The following is an 18,276-nucleotide window of genomic DNA, read 5'->3' as shown; positions in this document are numbered from 1 at the left end:
GGCCCCCACTGCCTGACTGGGACTTTTGCTTTTGGGCAGTGAGATAAGGTCAGCAGATGCAGAATTATTTAGGAAATGGACCTCCTGAGACTTGAGATACTGAAGAGAATTGGGAAATTTGGCAGCACACTGTGCTGTTTTGGTGCAAGGTCAGTTAGATAAGGTCAGTCAGGATGTTAAATCTAGCCACTGCCTAGTTTGTCATCACATTTTGTAACAGGAACAAGGAAGCCTGATAGACCAGAATCCCCAGAAGAAAAAATATGAAAACCAAGTCAATATTTTAACCAAGATTTATAGAAAATGTACTTCTTTTTATATGCCTTTTCTCAGATGCATTTACCCCATGCAGCTTTAACAGAGATAGAAGTGCTTTATCTGGGCTCTGTTCAGCTTTTCTCCACATGTGTTTATCCTGCTGCTCTTTAAGTCCCTGTGCAGGGCATTTCCTCACCCTAAAACCTGTTCTTCAGACGTGAGTAACACCTTGTTGAAGATACTGACAGGACCACCAATTTTAAGCATCTTGCAGAGAGTCCTCCAAACAAACAGTAAATTTTTGTCACCAGTGCATCACAAATCCAGTGGCTTTCCCTTGAGCCTCCCCTGATCCAGAAAGTCAGTAATGGGGAACTGACTTCATGGCCCCAAACATGCATATTGACTTGTTTAAATTACTTAATAGTATAATAAAATATTGCTATGCTAGTGTAGGAGAAAGAGTTTGTCTGAGTGGAAGACAGGCTTTGGCAGAAATCAAAATGCAGGTGATGCGCTCAGCAACCTCAGGATGTGATTGTTTATGTCTTTGACAATAAATAATACATCACAGGCACTGAAAAATGGAGCTTCACAAAAGTCTTGTGAAGTAAATCAGCAGCTGTTATCCAGGACAGAGAGGGAGATGGGGCATAAAAAGGTTAAGGAACTTGACCAAGAGGAAAGAGCAACCTGTGGCCAAGTGCAGCTCCTGGGGTGCCCTGGTCTGTGCTGGGAAGCACAAGCCCTTTCCCTCCCAATTCTCTTCTACCTACCAACTGCAAAGAAATGGCCACTAATAATGCATCTGGATACTAAGTTGTCAGGAGAATGTGAAACCAGGAGATAAATTAATGGTTTTTATGCCCTGTGATGGATTTACAGAGACTCTCAGAGGCTTTAATTGGGACAGGCTGGGTTTTGCCATGCCTTATTGTTTCATCTATTGGATTTTTGATAAATATAAAGCTCTCCAGTGGGACTGGGGATCTGAAGGGTTTTGGGGTGGAATTAAGAAATATGGTATGATTCTGTGTTTATACCAGGAAGGGTTTTGTTTTCTGCTTTTGGGGATTTGGGCAGGAACCGTGCCCTTGTCATTAATTGTTGTCCATTATGACTCAGAGCAAACTTACTGCATTGTTTAAACTATTTTCTAGGCATCACAAAATGTTTAGACTTTTTGTCTATGTTGAAGTGTGAGATTCTGACCACCTCTACACAACTGTGTAAGATTCTAGATCAGGGGGGTATGCTGATAATGCAGAGGTGATCTTGTAGATATTTATGTTTACTAATCTTTATGTCCGTTTGTTGTGATTTGAAAATACTTTGGGCTGAATCTGGTTAATTCATGCACCCTGCATGCAGTAAAGGCAGGATTTCACTGCTCTAACTGCTTTGCCCTTTCTTCCTTCCTCCCCTCCATGGATGACATCCTGCTGCCTGCAGCCACCTCCAGATCTGTACTCCACAGCTCAGTGCAAAGTGGCCACAACCACAGCGGGCATTTCTGTTGAGGGCTGCACTCAAGCCAAGAATTTTTTGTGCTTTTAGGGTAGAGGATAGCAGCATGCCCCTCTGTAGTCAGGACCCAGTGCTGAGGAAATGCTTTAAGAGAAAAGCATCACTATTTTTGCAGTCCTTGCAAAGGAGCCCCTGTGGGAGCTGACATTTGGAGGATTCCTGCATGTGGTGAGGTCTGGGGTCAGCCAGGGAAGCCAGGACCCATGAACAGCCTCACAGGTACTTTGTGAGGAGCTAAAGCTCTTGTTTGTGGGGAGCAGAGCTCTGGAAGGAGCAGCTCTGTAGCTGCAGGAGAAGAGCTGGTACAAGGTCAGAGCCTTTAGAAAGGGCAGAGAGAAAACAAACCATGCATGCACTGCCTGTGTGCATTTGCATGCATGTGCATATGCAAATAGGTCCGTGGGTGTAATTAACTCCTGGTTCCTGGGTGCATTTGGAAAACAAAAGTGTCAAGTTGCAGAATACACCCTCCTCCTTGTGTAAGCATAACTACATTAACCTCAGAAGAGGAAAGAGGAGGGATTTAAAGCGCTGCAAAAGGCTGTGTTGAGGCTGAATCCCTTGCAAAATCCTCGTGCTAAATCAAACCCCCTTCAGTTAAATAAGCTCATCCACTCCTCCATCATACAAACTATTAGTTTTCACTCTCAGTACTGAAAAAAAAAAAGGTTTTAACCTAGCAAAGGTATTTGCTACTGTCCTGAGGTGTGTCTGCCAAGCTTCAGGACCGATGCAATTTTTATGCATGAAGCTTTGTACACACAAATTTCTGGGGGTGGGGGGTGCAAATAAACGAGTTATCTGACGGGTTGGCACAGCCTTAACTAGTGTTGAGCAGCTGGAGAATCTGGAAAGCACATCAGACTTAGAGTCTGTGGGGAAAAGAGGAAATTCTGCAGTTTTCAGAATCTTTCTATAAAAGGAACAAATTAAGGGGAGAGGTGAGCAGGCAGAGCACTTCAAAGATGGGAAGTCTGCAGACAAGAAAGCGTGTTGATAAGACCATTAAAAGCCAACTAGCAGAGTGATTAATGGAGCAGAATTGCCTTTTGGTTCTTGCGATGAACAGACAATTGCATCCCAACGGGATCACCACAGATCTGGGCACAGAAGTCAAGCCATCACTGAAAATCTGCATTTATTCTCATTGCCCTCCCAAATAGCCCTTCCAGCAATCACTGATAAGCTGAACTTCCCAGATCCACTGGGATTTTAGTGGGCAAGGTTCTTGGAAGAGGAAAAACCCAGAGAATTGAGGGAATAGGATTGGTGGCATGCAGAGCTTGAAGAAAATATTTCAGGAGTTCATTGAGCAGAAACCTGAATGTGAGGACAGCTCAGGTCCCAGCCTCAGGAATTCCCTGAAGTCCTTGGGAATGCCATCAATGCAAACCCCATGGCCAGGGTGGGAGGTCACATCTCAGCACAAATGTTTTCTGTCCCTGCTGGGCAGAGTGCTGGGGCTGTGGAGCAGCTTTAAGCTCATAGCCAGGAGCAAATGGAGGGGCTTTCAAGCACCAGAAATACCCAACGATTAACTCAGCAGTGACTGAAATAAAAGAAGCGTCATGCATGGAGGAATATTTGGCACGTTTCCAGCTCTTAGCAAATACAAAACCCCATCAGCCTAAAGAAGCATTAGGAGTTTATGATGTGGAAATAACTGGCTGGTGTGTGACGCATTTCCAGCTTATGGTGAGCCATCTATTAGAAGAAAATGTTTTAGACATTCTGGGGCTGGACTCAACCTCCCTGCTACAGGCCAAATGCCATGGACATGAGGCAAGTGTTTCAGAAACAGAATATCCTGCCATGTGCAGAGAGGGAAGAGATCAGGGAACATTAGGCATAATTGCTTCTCAGCTGTTTAGTGCTCAGAGGAGGTGATGGAGAAAAGTCTTCTGTAATAGCTGATTTGGGGCAGTTCTGTCTGCTGTGGTGATACCTTTGCTGGCTTCCTCTCACTCTGAGGCACCCACTGGATGCACAGAAACCTTTTACAGTTTGACCATCTGACTTGAAGAAAGCTCTCAGAGTAAAAGGGGATCTGCAGAAATGGCAGGAGTGACTGAACTGTTCTCAGTGCATTTATTTTAGCAGTAAGAAAAAAAAATAAAAGGGGTGGCTTAGTCATGTGCAGCAATCAAGGTCAGCATGACCTTGGGTTTGAGTAGCAGCACTCCATCCTCTCCAGGGGAGTCAGGTAATGCAGAGCATTCCATGGACACCACCTGGTTTTACAAATACCTTCAGAATCAGGAAAAATACTTGCTTTACAAAGGAGCAAACCTGAATACAAGGAAATGCCCCAGAATCCAACAGCATATCCAGCAGTGACAGACTGTGGTTGGTTGCCAGTCTGTCTGTGCAGCTGCATTCTCCTTGGGAGTAAGCTGGGGGAAAGTATCAGTATGTCACTGACAAAAGAGGGCAGTGAATCCATCAGAGCAACTCCAAATGGTATTCACAATCCCCACAGCAATTTCCTTAATGGGCATTTCTGAAGTTCCTCTAGAGAAGTTCCTCACTGGAAGAAAATCTCAGGTAGGCAAGTCTCTTCCTTCCACAACCCTGGGGGTGCAGGAGCTGCCCCAAGGTCTCTGCATCCTTTATGGTGGTAGCAGACCCAGCAGTGAACCTCTGACTCTGAAATGCTGGCTTTCATATAAACAATACAGAAAATGGGAGCCAAAACTCAACTCAGTCAAGCTGAAAAATGGGCCTGTATCTATTTTTTTTCCTTCTTTTAAACACTAATTTTCTGTCCTCTGGGTCTTTTTAATTCTTCTCTCTGCTATTTTTGTCAAAGACGAGATTTGTGCTTTTTTATTTGACACATTCTTTTCAGTTCCTCTGGGAAAAAAAAAAGAAAAAAAGGAAAAAAAAGGAGAAGCTGTGGATATATCAGTGCCAGCCTACAAAGGACTACAGGGAAGATTTCTCTGCTGGAGAAACTCTGTTAGGTGTCACACAGCACCAAAGGAAGGGAGGTTTGGTCCAACCTCTTTACCTTTGGGCAGGCTTATTTTCCCATTTCTAACCCTGTGACATTAAGAACCTTCCCAGAAGTAAATGTTCACCCTTCTCTCCTGAGGTACCAGGATTTCCCAAACACATCCAGGATCTGGACACTCACACTTGTTTCCATTTGAGACAATACCGCCTGGGCACAGTGCACTTACTCTTCATGGCCTTTATAAAAGAAAATGCTCAGACATTTGCAGGAACAGAGTCCCTTTTGCTTCCTGACTTGAATATGATAGTGAATGTATGGAGTTTGCAAGTACCTTCATGCTCAGAAGGCAGGCTCTGTTGCAGGAGGAGTTTTAATACCAAATCACAGAATGTCTTAAGTTGGAGGGGACCCACAAGGATCATTGAGTCCAAGTCCTGGCCCTGCACAGGACACCCCAAGAACCACACCCTGTGCTTTGGCCCCTTGTCCAAATGCTCTTGGAGGTCTGGAAGCCTCAGGGCTGTGACCAGTTTGGAGCCTGTTCATTGCCTGACCACCCTTTGGGTGAAGAATGTTTTCCTGATGCTCAACCTGAGCCTCCCCTGACACAGTTCCAGACATTCCCTTGAGTCCTACAGAGAAGGAATCAGTGCCTGCCCCTCCTCTTCCCTCAGGAAGGGGAAACTGAGGAGATGTTTGCTCAGACAAGAACAATTCCTTGACTGGCAATGTTGCTGCTTTGCTGCTTCCATCACTCCTCTGAAAATGTGCCAAGAGGTACTTTAGTGGGCAGCCTGACATCTTAGCCATGCTTTACATGAGCTAAAGAGACATCTACTTTGTGCCAGCAGAAGGAGAACACTTCCCCATGAGAATGGGGTCATTCTGCTGAGAAGCATCACCGTGGCACGGAGCTATGGCATTTTCCAGCAGAAAGGAGCAAGCCCAGCTAAAACACCAGGGCAGCCTCATGACCTGGCCCTCCTACCCCTCCCTGTGCCTGGTTTGATCAGCAGGAGGCCAGGCCTGGGCTAGCACAGCCCTGCAGGGTGGGCTAAAGGAGCTGCTGGCTCTGCAGGAGCCCTGCCTGAGCCCTGTGAGCGCCGGGCTGGGAGCAGCACTGCAGCAGTGCAGCAGCCCTGCCCTGCCTGCAGCAATCCCCTCTGCACCTGGGCATGCCACAGTCCCCCAGGGACGTGCTGGGTTCAGTGCTGCTCCCCCAGCAAGGCAGCAAGAGCTGGAGTCACCTCCTGAGGGACTGGGGAGGGAACAGGGAGGAGAGCTGCCCATGCTGAGCTGATGCCTGCCTGCTCCTCCTGCTGCTGCTGCTGCTGTTTCCTGGGAGCTGAGGATCAGAGCAGTTCTATTTTCAGGATTTAGATAAAAGTTTCAGTCACAGGTCATGACTCCCTCAGTTACAAGGGATTCTGACCATTTTTCCTGCAGGGTGGGAACAAGAGAGCAGCTGCTCTGCTGTGCCTGCCAAGCTCTGTCCTGCCTGGCTGGAGTGCCCAGCTCAGGGAAAGCTGCTTCCTTCATCCAGAGGCCATAAAGATGCTGACACCCACAAACGTGCACACCAGGGATATTCATGCATGGTCCCCCAGAGCTGGCCTTCAGTTCATATTGTCTGTGCTCCTGGCTGGTGCAGAGTCTCCTCCCTGTGCCCTCCTCAGACACTGCCTTGCAAGGCACAGGATTTCACAGAATCGCTGCAAAACTGGAGATCTCCTGGCAGGAGCAGAGAAACAGAGGGCTGGGAGGAGGTTCTGCATCACTGAGCCCAATTGCCTGCAGTCACAGGCCATCATTCCACAGGATCCCCTTCATCCAGCAGGGAAGCTGTTATCATAAAGCTGCTTTTACCTAGTTTGCAGTTTACTTTCTTTACCTCCACCTCTTTGTCAAGAGGACTAATTTAATGCCTCATTTTTCTGATGGTTGGAAATCTTACCCAAATTTCCAGCCTTCTACCTATTTGTTCTTGGGTCAATGCTGTTCTTGAGTAGAAATAGCTCTTCCCACCCTCCAGTGTTAGCCCTCCTCCCAGTTGCATCTGTAGAGAGCAATGACATCTCTCAAAGCCACAGAAAGGAAAGGCTGCATTTGCTGCACTTCTCTGCAGCTGTTTCTTGTTTTAATAGACCTTTCCTGAGTTCCTGTGCCAGGACTGACTGCCTGGTGCTCCAGGTGAGATCTCATCAAGCCCTGGAGCAGGGGTGTTCGCACTGGATGTCTGATGCATCAGCATAGACTCACAAAGTCTCTTGGGGCATGCCAGAACATCTCACTTCACTTTTTTCTCTATCATTTCAAAGGGATAAGCCCCATTTCACAGAAATAGTGCATGTCAGGATTCTCTCAGCGCCCAGCCTTGCCCTTCAGACGATCACATCCTTCTTCACACTTCCATCTCTCCTGCTGCAGCCTTCAAGTCTATCCCATTTTTTGGAATAGTTTTCTGAGCCTCCACTATTGTGCTTATCCACCCTAATTTCATCTCAGCCACAAATTTTGAAGCATCTCCTTTTGTGCCAGGAAAATTAGAATTATAAATGCAATCAATCTCCCCCACGAACCCCAAAGGGACACCAGGGTCACCACTACACCACAAACTTTCCCAAAATATACTCTCTGTAGTTCTCCAGACATTTCCTGCACAATTCCACTAATCCCTGTTTTCTGCAGTTTGACTAATCTTGTCACCATGTCAAATACACTGTAGAAGTCCAGAGAGATTAGATCTACTGCGCTGCTTTGTTAGGAAAATCAATTATCCTATCAAATAAAATCATCAAATGCATCTGACACAACATTGCTTTGGTAAAGCTTTGCTGCATTTTTTCCTACAAAAAGAAATCCTTTTACCTCCTGAAGCTTTGTATAACTTTGAGGTCAGACAAACCAGCCTTTAACCACAGAGATCATATTTTTCCTTCAAAAAATTTACTAAGTGAGGACTACACAAAGGGGTGACAGGAACAGTGACAAAAGGGTGACAGGAACAGTGCCCCATCTGGAGCCAGATTCCATACAAATTGGCTCTGGCAAAGCCACAGTAGAACAGCACCTAACCCCTATTACAGGCCTTTTACCTTCTTTTAAAAATGTTTGGGCTTTTTTACATTCTTTAATTCAAAAGAGGTTTGAAATCATGCTTTTACAGTGTTAAAGTACAGACTCATGGGTTTAGGAGTCAAGCAGACCAAGTTCCAGGAAAATAATGTAAGACCTGGATTTTCACAAGACCTATGGAAACAAAATGCTGAATCTTTTCCTATGGCAGTGAGAAAAATCTCTTCCCTAAAAGAGGCCAGAGAATATGAAAGCGCACGGAAGCAGGTGATTAGAAATGAAAATAAAAATGTGAATATTCCATGTGTTTTGTTTGGGTTTGATCCAAAGGCTTCTGGATGGTGCAGGTAATGGGCTATTAGATGTTAACAGCCTTCTGGCTGGAGATCTAATTTTTAAGCATTTCTGTATCCTTTGGTCACTCATGAAAAAGGACCTGGGTATGGGGACCTAGTGGACTCCTATGTGCTAAATTTATGTCACCAAGTTATTTATATTTTCTCTCCCTGTTTCCCCTCCTCCCTTCATCCTACCCACTGAGGATCTCCTTGTTCTTGCCTCAGCCAGGGCAGCTTTCTCACTTTTCTCCCTGAAACCTGATTTTTGTGCTGCTCCTCCCCCTCAGGATGACCAGATGTGATTGCAGTGCCAGCCTTTCATAGCTCTGTGCTGTGAGGAAGCCCTAAAGAGATCATTGACCCCCAGATGTGCAATTTGTGTGAAGATGGGTGTTGCAGATATCTTCTATGAAAAATCCTTTCTTAGGATTTTTCCTCCTGAGAAGCTGAGAGGCCCCAGGAACAAAATTTCTATTCTTAGCTAGCCTTCTGATGAAATCCTTTCTTCTATTCTTTTAGTATAGTTTTAATGTAATATACATCATAAAATAATAAATCAAGCCTTCTGAAACATGAAGTCAGATCCTCATCCCTTCCCTCATCCTGGGACCCCTGTGAACACCATCACAGATGGGGGCAGAGGAGGTCGAAGGCCATGAGCTGGAGGGGTTTCAGAGCCAGAAATGCCATGGGTTCTGCAGGTCATATCACATCTTTATGATCCTTTTTCATGTCCTGATGCCTGAGAAAGAGTCTATCATTCATTGCTTGCTCCTCCACTGCTCCTTTGCTCAGCACAGCCCGCGGCCAGGGCTCTGCATTCCCTCCTCCCCAGTTTCAGCATCCACTGGGAGCTCTCCAAGCCATGTGCAGCTCTGCAGTAAGGTATTTATCCTGACTGTTTGTACTACACACACACAATAAAGATGGTGAGTTAATAAAAATTAAGAAAAATGAGGACATTTCACTTGAGCTGTTCCAGGACCATCTTAAACAGCCTTGCATGGGTAATTTACCTTGTAGTGCTATTAGAAAAAAGTAAAATGGCCAGTGACTGGAATTAGAAAAGAAAGTAATGAAATTCAAACACGATTATTATCAAAGAGAGGCTCTAATAGGATACCAGAGCCCAGTTGAAAGTTCAGAAAAATTTGAACTTAGTGGCAAAAAGATCCCCACTTAATTTTCTGTTTCACAAAACAGTTTTATGAACCTAATAAAGAAATTTTAGCAAATCTGATTGTGCAAGGAAAAAAGTCTTGTTATAAATAATCAAACTCAGAAATCAGATGCCAGCAAAGGAAAAAATTTCCTTCTCATTTATATTCTTGTCAAACCACTGAAATCAGAAGAGCTTCAGGAAGATTTAAGACTTCCTTTGTAAAGCTATATTGCTTGACAGTAACAGGGCTCACACATTTAGATGGTTCTCCCATCATACTCAAATATTATTGACTGTTATTATTTAATGGACAAAAGATCTCTGGAGAAAAATCCGGTATCAGGATTGAAGTTTTTCAAAACAAAATGCATTTGTATATCTGGAGATAGAAATTAGAGCAGACAGTACTACTTAAACAGCAGAAGATATAACATAGATATCATACCAAGTACATAAATGTAGAATCTTGATCCTCTATGTCATTAGAGATAGGTTTATTAAAATTAATGGCAGGAAATTCCTTCATGTCAATATTCCAAGGAATATTCTAGTGACTAAAATATTGAGAGTTACTGAAATAAAGCACATAAATAGCATCAGGCACACAATGTCTTTTTGTTCAGTGGCTGCACTGCTTTGACACAATAGAGCAGTCCCTGGAAAAGAACCCTGAAAGGACTGAGCTGGCCAAAGTAATTAACACACACGGTTGTTTTCTCTGCAAAGGAGAGGACAGAAAAAGCACATCTGCTTTTTGTGTATGTGCATTCCTCACTGTGTGTGTGGGACAGGCATCACCTGCAATCAATCCAGCACCACTGGGTTCCTGCTTGGCCCCACTCCAATGCTCCTTCATGCCATCCTGCATTCAGCCATGCCAAACCCTGCCTGACACTGGCACAGGTGGGAGCCTCTCCATCCTCTGCCCAGGAGCTGCTCTGTGTTTACACAGGTGGAGCTGAGAGATTAATCATGTCACCATTTCTCTACCCCTTTGATAGGTATAATTTGGATTCCTTCTGTCTTGAAATCCTATCTTGACAAGCACTGAAGTGTCTCTGACCTCAAATACAAATGCAACTCCCATTTTGGTTCTGCCCTGAGTTTTCTAACAGAGACAAGAAGGCAGCAGTGATGATGGCACAAGATCCAGCTGGGACTACCAGGAGAGCAAGCAAGAGCCAGTGAGCATCAAAGCAAGAAGGGGGGGAGCTGTTTTAGTCATCTGTACAAAAATAATAGTGACTCTGAGGGGAAAAAATCCAGGTAAATAGACATGGTGTGTGAGATAAAGGAGAGCCTGGGGATGTTTGTTCCTGCACGAGCAGATCCATCATGCCTCCCCCAAAGGGTATTGCATTCTCAGGGACTGGGGTTTTTTACTCATTTACTGCACCAAGAGGCATTTGAAATCTGAGCAGGGAAACCAAGTGAAGAAAAGCATCCTCCCTGCAGTGGCTGTGGGTGGGAGAGAGGGGATTAGAGGAGTGAGCCAAGGGTTAGAGATGCTGGGTGTGCCTGTGTGTGTCTGTGAGGCACATCAGAGTGCCTTTATCCTCAAACACAGGCAGCAAACACATCCCAGAGCCTGATCCTGCAACCTCCTGGTCACAGTGCAGCTGGGACATTAATTAGAAGTACAAACTTCCTGGGACTGCTTTTCCAGGTCTCTTCTGTTCCCACCATTAAAACATCTCTGGTTTCTGGGGTGTGAGGCTCCAGCTGCGAGCTGCTGCAATGGGGGTTTGGGTATTGTTGGAGAAATTCTCATGCAGTGAGGATATGGCCCCTCATCCCAGTAGGGATGAACTCCACAGCTTGTAATGCATCTTCTGTGTCTCTCTCAGAGGCCACACTTGAGTCAAGGTTACTTCTAAGACTCCGAAAATAGAGCAGGTACAGACACAGAAACTTAAATAATCTTCTTAAAACTTCTCAGAACAGAGAAAAGGTCAGATTACAGGTGTGTCTGTGGAAAACTTGTTCCTTCTTTTTTGTTGTTGTTGTTGTTGTTTTTAAAACTCACAGAAGTGGAAAAATAATGAAACATTACTTCAATATTCATAATGAGTGTAAAATAATTTCAAGCAGATGTAAACAAATACCATTAGGCAATTAAAACCAGAAATAACTGACTGGCTAAATTCCTCTGGAGTCCACTTCAGCTTTTGATGATACATTGATATTTTTGCATATGCAGAATTGAAAAATTCATCAGGGAGGGTGGAAAAAAGAGATCAGTTTTATCAATGAAAAAATGTGTGTTTATGCCAGAGGAGCATCCCTGTCTTGAAAGCAAAAATTTATCATTTTGCCTATTTCCTCTTGGAAATCAGCTGCTTGGTTTCCAAATACCATTTTTCCCCAACCAATTTATTCATAAGCACATCCTGTGTCCTCAGCTGCTGTGGTGATGGGGTAGAAGTGGCAGGTTTGTACAGGCACTGTAAAATTTTCTTTATGGGGAAGAAATAACTTTGTACAAAACCTATACATATGTGGAGATGTATGTTTAGGACCAAATGTTGTCCTCAGTGGTATAAATCCCAAACACCTCTGCTTCAGTAAGTATAATCAAATCCCTCTGGTCACTCTGCAGGAAAACTGAGAAGAGATTTTGAGCTTTGGTGAATATCTGGTGTTCACAACCATAAATCCCGTGCTGGTAGATTTATGTGCCACTCTAGGCACCTGCTGCAGAATATAGATCAGGAAAATTAAAAAGTGGCATCTTGTGTGAGGTTTCTGCTGTCCCTACCAGCAGGCATTTTCTCCAAACAGGCTGGGCTTTGAATCCAGCCCAGACAATGTCCCTCCTGCTCCCTGGCTGCTGTGAAGCTGCCACCAAACCCCTCCTTCTCCCTCTTGCACTCCCACAGCATCCCCCATGAGAGTCTGTGGTGTCCTCAGACAGGAGAGCCCAAGGACATCAGGCACTGTGCCTTGGTGGGTGGCTGTGTGTGTTCACAGCACCAAACACCCTGCACCATGTGGAGGCTTCTCAGGCAGTTTTAGGCCCTTGCTCTTCTGAATTTAAAGTTCATCAGCAAGAGAGCAACAATATAAACTTAGCAACACTGAGTTTCAGTCATCCTGTCTCAGTTCACAGGCTCACAAAGGAATTTACAAAGGCAGAGGTTTATTTTTGGTTTACAAGTGGGGAAACTGAGTCACGGTGCTGCAAAAAGCCTCTCCACAGTCCTGCTCCTGGCCTGGCCTTTTACCTGCCTGCCTCTTTTATTGCTTCCCTGAGACCTCCCTCACTGGGGCATGGCAAAACCCCCTTCCCTCCCCCTTTGCACACTCTCTGCCCAACTGGATCCTTCCCACTTGATCTTCCAGTCCTGGAGTGCAGAGCTCAGTGCACAGCCCCAAGTCATCAAAGAGACCCAAAGAGGCCTCTCACTGATGCAAAGGACCTTTCAAAAGGGAGAGCACAGAAACAGAAGCCTGAGCTTCATCAGACAAGTGACTATTCCACCAAAGCAAGGCAGAGGCAGCTGAGTGAAGAATAAAAGGAAGAGCAGATTAAAGGAGATACTTGAATCCTGAAGAAAGGAGAGTTCTGCATAGCAGATGATTTGCAGGGGATGGCAAAAAAGGCAAAGGAATTATCTAGCAATATATTGCTAAAATTGCTGGAGAAGTAACATTAACCCAGGAATAGGAAAGCGTGGACAGAAAAAGCAATCAAGAGCTGGAGAAACAGCCAGGCACTGTGTGTAAAATCAGAGAGCATCTAAGTGGCCAATTTGGTGTTTCTGTGGAAGGTGAATGGCACAATGCTTTATCTGCCACAAAGCAGGGAAATCACAGCAGTGTCGATTGGAGCAGTGCTTCAGGAAATTATTGAACAAGAGAGAAACAAGCTCTGATCATGGCATTCCAGGAGAGGAGTAAATCCACAGAATTGCACTCAGGGCTTAGGCCAACGTGGCCTGCAAATGTCTGAGCACTAATCCATTGCTTAACAAATGGGAAAGCAGCAGGCAGCAATTGCTGCTCAGCAGAACTGCTCAGAGCAGGGAACCATCCCTGCCCAGGAGTCTCACACAATATCAGGCTGAGAAAGCTCTGCTACTGAGAACCAGGCTGAGGAGAGTGAAATTGCTGAAGTGTGAAATCCTGTTGGAATTACTCAACAATCACACTGGAGACTGGCCCCAGCAGCTGGGTGTGCATCCTCAGATACATATTTTACCAGCCTTTAAGCAGGAAACATTCCCTGGGCCCAGCAAGCAGCATTGTGTGAGCAGCCTGTTTTGTTGGATTCTGGTTTGTTGCTGTTCAAACTTACAGTCAATCTTCAGTGATTTGCTGAAGAGGATTGGGCACACTGGAAATCATTTAATTTCTTCATCTCTGCCAAAAGAATTCAATAGTTTACACCACCCATTGTTGTGAAAGATGATCAGTGAGCCTGGATTTCCCCTGCAGGCAATCACAAAGGGTGCCTGACCTGCATCTCTGTGGAAAGCATAACAAAGTCAGTGGTGTGGCCCCTGTTTGCATCAGCAGAAGCAGTCTAAAGAGGAAAAAAGGTTTATTCTGGTGTCTTTGCTGATAACTGTCTGAGATATGTTCCAACTCTGCTGCTCCTCAATACCTCAGGACTAGACACTGTTGCAGCATGTGAAAGCTTTGATGTTTCTGAAAATTAGCTCTGCTTTAGGACATATTTGCTCTAGGTAACATCCCAACTGGCAAGAATTAAATAACTGGAAGTGCAGGAAAATGGTAAGCTCTGAAAGATGGAGGGGAAAGTTAGGGAAGGAAGGGTTAACCAGCCTTTCTTCTTGCCTCCAACTATACATGCTCTGCTCCCCGTGTGCCCCCCTGAAGGAGGAAATGCAGCAGATGTTTGATCCTGATCTATCAGCCTCCATATAAATGAAGGTTGAATTAGTGAAGAAGGAGGCAGAGTAATGTTTGCCAGAGAAGAGCAAGAAGATTTCCAACACCTGGGCAACTTAATGGTGGCAGATGGCAAAAGCTGAAGGCAAAGAGAGGCAGAGATGTGCACCAGCAGCTGGTGCACAAATGGGGAGTAGAGAGGCCTGCACTGGGACTGCACAGGAAGAATTTAACACCAGCAGTTCTGTAAGAATGATAGTGTGACTATACAAAGAGGAGCCCGTGTTTTAATTCAGACAACTATCGTTGAAAGCACCCGATGGATTGTCAGCCAAGGAGATTTTCACAGCAAGAAGCCATCTATTTGCATCAAACACTGTCAGTCTGCAAAACAGCAGCTTCTGGGTCATTTAACCACACTCCAGATGTAGTTATTTTCTCTTAGGCAAGCAGCTCAAAAAGAGCTGTGCAAGAAAAAGGCAGAGCTGGATATAAAGGGGGACAATCAAGCAGCATGTGGAAGCATTAGCCAGTCACTGTGAGGTAACTCAGTTAAATGAACACTTGGGTGTCCTGGGGTTCTCAGCACCACACTGCAATACTCTGGTCAAACACGGGGTTGCATTCACACAGGTGCTGCCTGTTCTGCCACAGGGAAAAGAGGGGAAACCAGGCAGAGCTGTAAATCTGGGGAGTGACATCAACAACGTTTCTTGATATTTTTTTCAATTAAACAACAGAGGTGAGATTAATGCTTGTTGTTGAGATAATTGTTAGGAATTTATCTTCCCCCACATTGGCCCCTTCATTTTTAGGGAATAGCTGCCCTCTGGAAAACTCAGGTCTGAGTTAGGGCTCCACAACACCCAAGAGTATCTGGATGTGCATGGCAGAATTTGGCCCTTTCTGGAGGATCCTTTTTCCTGCTAGACTAATTTCAGTGACACGGTGATTGCACATCCTGAGCACAGCCTGTTACCTGTCGTGCACACCACACCTGCAGCCCTGCCAGGCTAATGCTGCTCTGAACACTGACCCTCTGCAGAGACACCCAGCATGGAAGAGTCATCAGCAGATCATCCTGCAATTCCTTTAATACACAACTCACACCAAGAGTCTATGGATTAGTGAGGCTGCCTGCTGCTGTTTCAAAAAGACTCAGCAAGTGGGTAGAAGGAATGCTGTCTGATAGGTATGCAACTTCAAAATATACTCATGCTGTTCCTGGAGAATTTGTGACCACAGGAGGAGAAAAGGTTGTTGTGTGTGCAACCTGAAGCTTTAATTGTATCACATCTTTTCTTTTGCAAGTAGAAATGTGCACTTGTAACTGATAGTTACACTTTCTAATTACATACCTATAAAATTCCTGTTATAATGGGGATGACTCACAATGAAATGATGCATTAGTTGCTCAGTTCATTATATTATTTGGCATACTTCAACATGCAAACTGCAAACCTCCTAAATTCCTCCTGTCCTTCATCCTCCTTGCCCATTTCCTAGGTACTGGTCAGAAACTGACGAAGGCATTCTAAATTGTTGGACTCCTTTGGAAGCAAAGAGTTTTCTCAAATAGGGCCCACTGCTGTACAGCTGAGCAGCAATTTCCTCTCCTACAGAGTAGGATTTTCCTGATGGAAGGCAGAGTGAAAGCACATGTGAGCCCTCTGCTTCCCTGGACAATCCTACTTTACAACATTCATGCAGGGCAGGAAGACAGAAAATTGGCACATCTGATCAGATCCCCACCCCACTGCTCCCTGTACCCTCTTTCCAGCAGGGAGCAGATTGGTGTGCCAGAAAAACACAGCAGCAGAGGAGCCATGGTAAGGACAGGGAGCACAGCAGTCCCATCACTGATGGAGCTACTGTTGCTGCTCAGGGATTAGAAAAAGCCTGAGGAAAGGGGGAGTACCATGGAATCCCTCCCTAAAACTGACTGTGTTAACAGATCAGCCCCAGAAGTTGTTTCTGGTCATTCCCTGCCTACACTGCACACCTTGAACTGTTTATTCCCCCTTCAAATCCCACCCAAGGTAAGAACCTCTCCTCTCCATTCAGTCACACAACTCTCACAGGCAGTGTCACCCCCTGACCCCCAAGTCTGAGTGGCTTTAACTTACTGGGAAGGACTGAGGCCTTTGGGATCTCCCTGGCAGAGAGGTCCATGAAGGAGGGGGAGCTGAAGGTGCTTTTTATGAATCTTCTCATATTTCACTGTGAACATGGGTGGCAGCCACCACCTGCTTTAACCTGGCATTGAACATTCTTGTGTCCAGTTCAGCACAGAAATCTCTCACAAGATCATCAGCAAGGTCAGGACTCCCAGACCTGGGTATCTCCAACCAGACTCTTATGTCTCTTGAACGGCTGTGCCATCCCACCTACAAATCAATGGCACAGTAAGACCCTTATTGGAACAGAAATATATTTCTTGTGACAATGAGAACTTTTTATTTTCCATTTCTTTTTCTGCCTTAAGGTGAATGAAGGGCACATGAAAGATGCAAGATAGGCGACACAAAAAAATTTCCTTAAATTATTCAGAAAGCAGATATTGTTCAGTCAGCCCTGCCATCAGTCAGCATGTAGTTGCCCACCTTGAGATTCCTGCCTACAAAATTTAATGTCCCCTTTGCTGCCACCAGGTCTGGGAGAAGCTTGATGTGCCAATAATACCCCACTGAGGGTAAACTGAGAGACAAAACTGGAGCCATGAGCCCCCCTCTCCAACCTGTGTAAGGAGCCGTGGGGAAAGAGGGAAAGGGAGGATGTCCAAGAGCAACAGCAAGTGCAGGCATGGGGACGCACAGAGAGCAAAGGCAGCTCTGTTAGGAGCAGCATTGATTCAGAAGCAAACATCAGGGTCTTGGTCCCTCCAGATGTCCCCATCCATGGCTGGCTTGCACCAGCAGCAAGCTTGCTGTCACTCATTGTTTCAGTGAAGGCCAATGCACAAGGAGGAGAGACCAGTGGCCCATGCTATGCACAAACACTGATTCGCTGTTTGGCAAAGCAAAGCTGCCATTAGTGCTGTCCTAACCCTTTCCTTCCCAGGGTCTGAGGCAGCCATAGCTGGGGTTTCACTGTGATCTGCTTTCCCCTTAATCTCTCCCAACACCATTCATTTCTGAGGTGTCTCCTGAATGGTGTTTTCACTTAGAGCAAAGGGCTGTGAACCAGGTGGTACTAGAAAAACAGGCAGGAGTGGAACAAGCAATGAAAGAACTAACTCCTCATTTGCTCTGTCCCAGCCTTGGCTCCAGGGTGCCTGTGCCTCTTCAGTCCTTCAGCCCATGTGTGCCGTTGCTGCTGGCAGAGACACCTCTGTGCTGGTGGCTCTTACTTTTGTCCACCAGGGACCATACTGGGATCAGCAAGACCAGTGGTAGCAGATGTTAACAAGCCTTTTTGCATCTTGACCTGGGCTGGTCATTAACTGACCACCAAGAAGAAAGAGGCTCCAAGATCTCTGCAGGACAAAAATACCTCTGAGCTGGGATTTGGTGATTAGCACAGCTTTACTGAAAACAGCAGTGTCCTGTAGCATCTCTCACCACCTCTCTTCCAACGCTGTGCTTTGGTGTCATTTCTCCTGCCCACCATCATCCCAGGTGCTGCTTACTTAGAAATTTAGATTCTGAGTCCCCACCATCTACAAACGTTATTTTGCCTTTTGAGAAGCTCAGTGTACATCTGTGACTCTGTGCACACAAAGCGCAGCACTGTCCCTGCATCCCCCTCGCTCTCTTTATGCCACAGCTGCCAGAGAGAGTTTTAAGAACTTTCAGCTTCCAATCGCTACTTGCACTGAGTCCTGCGCCAGCCCCAGCCTGCGGCGGGGGCGGATGCTGCCGGCTCCTCTCGCTGCTCGCAGCGGCCGCCACAGCTACGGCACCTTCCGTCCCCGGCAGGGATTCTCTCTCTAGTTCCAAAACAATGTGTGAAAGCCTGCTCTGCAGAAACAGTAGCCTCAGTAAGTTTAAGGATGACTGAAGCCGTTTGCTCTCCCAGGGAGGTTTAAGAACCACGGAGGGATGAATGGAGTTAGAGCTACTGCGCTCCTAGCAGCCATCCTATTACAGCCCTGAACAACAGCAGGA

General features: G+C 45.7%; 1 protein-coding gene across 1 annotated transcript in view; it reads left to right on the top strand.

Annotated features, from left to right (window-relative positions):
* Positions 1-18,276, top strand: part of KCNMB2 (potassium calcium-activated channel subfamily M regulatory beta subunit 2) — a 137,986-nt gene that overhangs the window by 26,359 nt on the left and 93,351 nt on the right. The window lies entirely within an intron of this gene.

This window comes from Geospiza fortis, unplaced genomic scaffold (genome assembly GCF_000277835.1).
Source record: "Geospiza fortis unplaced genomic scaffold, GeoFor_1.0 scaffold172, whole genome shotgun sequence".
NCBI classification, from domain to species: domain Eukaryota; kingdom Metazoa; phylum Chordata; class Aves; order Passeriformes; family Thraupidae; genus Geospiza; species Geospiza fortis.
Note: the sequence above shows the minus strand (reverse complement) of the source record. Positions and strands in the feature narration are given on the sequence as shown.